We start from the raw sequence: 5,533 nt of genomic DNA on the forward strand, positions 1-5,533 counted from the left end.
GAAGAAGGACGTCCTGTCTCTTCTTCTGAGATATTGAGCAAAGGAGCTGGATGTTTCTGCTGGTTTACTGTATGTATACATTTTATTTTAATAAAATCTATATTGATTATTTTCTGGTCCCGGACCTGTTAGTCCTGTTCACTAGTCCATCCATGATACTAACAAGGAGACTACCTCTCACCTTCTGACTCTGGTAAGGAGTCAGAAGGTGAGAGGTAGAGGGTGAAGGTGAGGGTGGTTCAGGACCAGGACAGATACAGATGCTTCACCGGCACCATGAGAGGAAACAAGGAGGAATTTTAATGAATTAAATTTCTCTCAGAGCTCTGAAAACAGATGAGCTGTGTTTTCAGTTTCTGTCCAGCAGAGGGCGCTGTAACCTCATCAGTCTGTTACTGACTTCATGAACCTTTTCCTTTCTGTTAACACCCATCCTGAGGTCTGTAACTTTTGAAATGTCATGTAAACATTAAAAACATACATACACTCAGTCTTCAGTAAATTACATAAAAACAATTTATAGGCCTCCAAATAAAATAAATGATAAAAAAAACAGGATTTCTGTTTTCATTTTTTCTTTCTGACTCAACAATAAACATTTAAATCTCGAGCTGGGACCATAACAATTTTCTGTGTCAATGAAACGACATAGATTTGATCTCTGCCTCCACTGATTCTCTGAGTGTCATCACTCTTTGAGAGATCACAACTTACTGTGGCAGGGTTAACTGTTCCACCTTAAAGGCAAGTCCACCTTAACTGCACCTCATACTGTACAGTCAAAAGTACATTGGACAGACTGTTAAACCCTCTTCCTCCTCCTCTGCGGTGACAGTTCTCTCAGAGGAAGTCTTTAATCCACTACAGATCTGTGACGGACTGGCGATCTGTACAGAGTGTACGCCGCCTCTCGCCCAACGTCAGCTGGGATAGGCTCCAGCCCCCACAACCTTAATGGACAAGCGGTATAAATGATGGAAGGATGGATGGAGATTCTGTGGTTGTGGACTGACTGACTTGTTTTAATGTTGGAGGACAGCTCTTCCTTTGACTGCCAGCACCGTCCCTGGGCTGTTTGTGACTGATGGACAAAGGTTTGGAGGATAAACTGCATTTTCTAACAGAGCAGCTTCACTCACTTATTTCACACCATCTTTCTTTACACACAACTTTAGTTTATTGTCGTCTAAATCAGCTGTTTGATTCCTTTTCATCAACTTTCATCTTTTAGTCTTTAGACTTTTTACATGTGGAAAACCTGCTCTCTGCTCTTCCTGCTCTGTGTTTGAAGGCGAAATGATTCAATCATATTCAGCAGCTTGAAGAAGAATTGTACTGTGAAACCAAAAAGTCTGGACTCTGCTCTGCTGTCACTTTATACATTTCCAGTGTTTTGCTCCGTGAGAGGAGACGGATCAAATCCTCAAACCTCACAGTGAGTACTCATTATTTCTATTTCACAATTTATATCCAATGTATGATGTAATGTATATTAATGTTCGATGTATTAATCAGTTTAATGTTGAAGCTGGTTACTTCCTGCTGTTTAATATATAAATCATCATCATATATTAGTTGATGATATTTTGCTTTAATGGTCTGAATCAGCAAAGTAACTAAAGCTGTCAGATAAATGTAGAGGAGTAAAAGTATAAAGTAACAGAACATGGAATTAAACAAAGAACAAGAACCTCAAAGCTGAACTTTAGTTTCTGAAGTCAGCACAGATGAAGTCAGAGATGGTAGATGATGATTACTGACTGTGTTGGTGGTGACATTTTTGTTTGAATGAAAGCAGCTGTTTTTACATGTAAAAACCTGCTCTCTGCTCTTCCTGCTCTGTGTCTGAAGGGTTTAAAACACTGTCTGAGATGGATCACTGATAATGTTCACCAGTATGAAGAACAACTTTATTGTGAAACCAACAAGTTGGGACTGATGAATGTTTTGATTCCTACAGATTTGGAATATAATAGATATCAAGTCTTAACACACTGGAACATCTGCAGTTTTATCTGCATTCCAATCACATGTAGAAGTAAATAAAAGGTAGCAACTGCACACTCTGCTTTCACTTTCTGAATTTCTTTTTTCTGCTCCACAAGAGGTGACAATTAAAAAAACTAATTATTAATGTTGAAGTTAGAGATGCTGAATGACTAATTTAGCTCATTACACTGTGAATGTTGATGGTGATTTTGAAGATCATTGCAAATAAACACAGAATAAGGATTATAAAAAAAAAAAAAAGGTTGTGAAAATGAATAACCTGATTAATGTAACTGTCATATCCACCTTCATGTCTCTGTTCTGTCTCTCAGTGCAGAGCTACACGGGAAGTCTAACAGGAGGATGACCAGGGTCCAGTTCACCCTGTTGTTGGAGGTCATGACCTTTCAGTGGATGTTAACTCTTTCCAGAGGAGGTGAGTGAGGGCGTTCACTGTCTGATCTTATTCAGTCAGGATAGAAATGATGTTCAAACTGGAGCTGCTGCATTCAGTGTTTCATCAAGCTTCTTTACCTGATGTGTTGCAGACACTGAGTGTCCTGTGTTTTCATGGAGAGCTGCATCTTACCGTGCAGCTTCCAGAGCGGAGCTGATCCAGTCATCCACTGGATTCAGTTGACAGAACAATACCTTCTAGTCCACTACCTATCGCAACCAGGACCAGCTCACAGACCAGGACCAGCGCTTCAGAAACAGAACATCACTGTTCAAGGACCAGATCTCCAGAGGAAACGCCTCACTCCAGCTGACAGGGTGGAGGTTCAGGACCAGGGCAGATACAGATGCTACACCAGAACCATCAGAAGAGAGGAGGAGTCATTCATCAACCTGAGAGTGGACGGTATGAGAGACACACAGGAAATACAGAAAACCATATGCTTGTTGTGTGTAGTGCATTTATGAATGTATGGTGGTAAATGTGTAGTTAAATTCATCACAAGTTCCTCTTTTCTTGCAGCTCCAGTCAGTAAAGTCAACATGGAGCAGGTAGGAAACAGGATCATCTGCAGCTCAGAGGGGATCTACCCTGAACCTGATCTCACCTGGTCCACCAGTCCTCTATCCAACCTGAACCTCCAGAACCAACCCACCATTCAGCAGACTGAGCAGCAGCTCTACAACATCAGTAGTTCTCTGATACTTCAGACAGTGAAACTGATCTGATTCTACATCTGCACCATCAGCACTCGAAAAAACTGGAGGAGAGTCACTTTGTTTAAAACAAGTAAGTGTGAGAAATTTTTATCAAGGCTCCATCCTCTAAATAATGATTCTAATAACACAAACACAAACAATGAGTGAGTCACATCATGAGGGAATATACAGCTGTGAAGTCAGTGATGCTGAGGAGACTCTGATAACCAACACCTTTCTGAGGAGAGAGAAAAGTCAAGGTGAGGCAGCATTAAGTTAGGAACTCTTAGTCTATATGAGCAACTACTGTTATTATCTGTAATATCTGTATGAGCTGCAAACATCCAAACATCAGAAAACACCATCATGATGCATTCAGGGACACTTCAACTCACTCACTCTCTTTCTGTTTCAGAGAATTCAACCAATGTTATAGACATTACACACAGGGTGCTTGCAGTCATTTTCATCTTAGCAGCAGTAGCAGCAGCAGCAGTGGCAGTAGTAGTTTTCCTGGTGCCACGCTGTAAAAGAAAAGAGGTAAAATAACATTCTGTCGACACTTTTTAATTCATTTCTTGTTGTTTGTGTTGATAATGATGTTTTTTCTCTCAGGTCGACAAGAAAACAACAGGAGAGAGTCAAATGATGAGAGAAACCAAATGTAAGTAAATCTTCTCTATTAGAAATGAGCTGCTGAACTGTGTGAACTACAGTATAGAAGTTAAAGGAGAATATTGTTGTCATGAAGTCATTGGTTCTTTTTCTAGATCATGTTGTCATTGATTTAATGAATAAATGAGTGAATCTTTCCTCCTCAGTTAAAGTGTGTTTAGAAATGAAGAGGTGTCTGAGCTAAAAAGATGATCTCAGTCACAGTGTGAGTGTCAGACGACTGGAAGCAGAGTTTAAACACAATACATGAGATGAAAACATCAAACTCACTCAGTGACACAGAAAATCTACTGAAGGAATCAGGATTTCTAAGATGGTTTATTTCTGTCAGAACATACTACATATATATCTCATTCTATTTAAGAAGAAATAAAGGATTGTTTTGATTTTACTTTTATATGTTTCTGATGCTGAATTTTCTTCAGGTTTGTTTGCAGGAGAATAGAACTTGAAGAACGTACAAATGAAGCAACGTCTCACCAGAATGGAGAAGTCTCATCTAATGATCCTCTGATTGGATGAAATACAGACTCTGATCACTCTGAGCAGTCCTGTGGTGTAACTGTATTAAATGACGGTGAACACTGGGACATTCAGGTCAATATGGACGAGAAGTGGAAACAAATGAACTGATTAAATATAATAACTGGATATTTTGATGATCTCATTTCAGTGACAGCTGAGAACTGAGCTGAGCATTAATTTGAAAACGTTGTAAATAAAACCTTCAGTTCTGTTTTTAAAGCCATTTAACAAACACATCCTTGTCAGTCCAGTTACTGAAGGTCAAAGACTGTTTGATGTAAAAATGTATTTTATCATTACTATGTACCTGCCTAATGTAGTAGTATTACATATCATTAGTAGAATGTAGTGACTGTGGACTGATGAACATCTGAACTCTCTGACTCTTTAACTCTCTCCTGCTTCATGCAGCTTCATCGTTCGTCTCTCTGATTGATATTTCATGAGGCAGATGTTTGTTGTGAGTAACAAACTCTAAAGGTTTGAGTTTTCTAAGTCAGAGCTTTAACTCACTGCTCTGATCTGCTTTCACTGACTGGACTTCAGGTTTGTTTCTGTCATTAGCTGAGAGGTTCACATTCATTTCCAACCTGCTCTGTGCATGTTTCAGTCATAATGATAAGAGGGTGATAACTGCTGTGTATTTTAATACTTGCTGTGATTTATTCTTAATAAAATCTATACTGAATGTTTTGTTCTTGTCCAGTTTGAACTTCATGTGAAGCATCATGTTGTTGGTTCTGGGTACAAACCTTGTATCTCCACACACTAGTGTGTATTTGCTGTCCTTAAAAAAGCCACTGAGGAGCTGCTCTTGTGACACTTTGTGCTGACACACACTTTGAGAAGAAATGTCCAGAGTGTCCATGATGAAAACTTGACATGTGTTGTGCAGATTGATTCATCTCACCACTTGCTGATGTTCAGCTCTGTCCACTGTAGCTCTGTACATCAAACAGGACAATCTGCTCCACAAAACACACAACATCAAATCACCAACACCACCAACACCTGAGCATCATCAACCTTCACTTCCACTGATCCAAAACAAGGCAGCGCCCCCTGCTGGTCGGAGGTGTCGACAGAAATAACAAAGACACACAGAGAAGTTCATTTAGTTCCAGTCTTTTCAGCTGCTTTAAAGCTCAGTAATAAGTTTGTCTGAAGTCACACACTGGATCCTCATTGG

General features: G+C 39.6%; 1 long non-coding RNA gene across 1 annotated transcript; it reads left to right on the forward strand.

Moving 5' to 3' along the window:
* Positions 1-3,717: 3,717 nt before the first annotated feature.
* LOC127139340 (uncharacterized) lies at positions 3,718-5,037 on the forward strand. Its single transcript, XR_007809538.1, has 2 exons — positions 3,718-3,808; positions 4,245-5,037. It is a non-coding gene; the product is annotated as an uncharacterized LOC127139340 (long non-coding RNA).
* The last annotated feature ends 496 nt before the right edge of the window (positions 5,038-5,533 follow it).

Source organism: Lates calcarifer, unplaced genomic scaffold, assembly GCF_001640805.2.
Source record: "Lates calcarifer isolate ASB-BC8 unplaced genomic scaffold, TLL_Latcal_v3 _unitig_1353_quiver_1179, whole genome shotgun sequence".
NCBI classification, from domain to species: domain Eukaryota; kingdom Metazoa; phylum Chordata; class Actinopteri; family Centropomidae; genus Lates; species Lates calcarifer.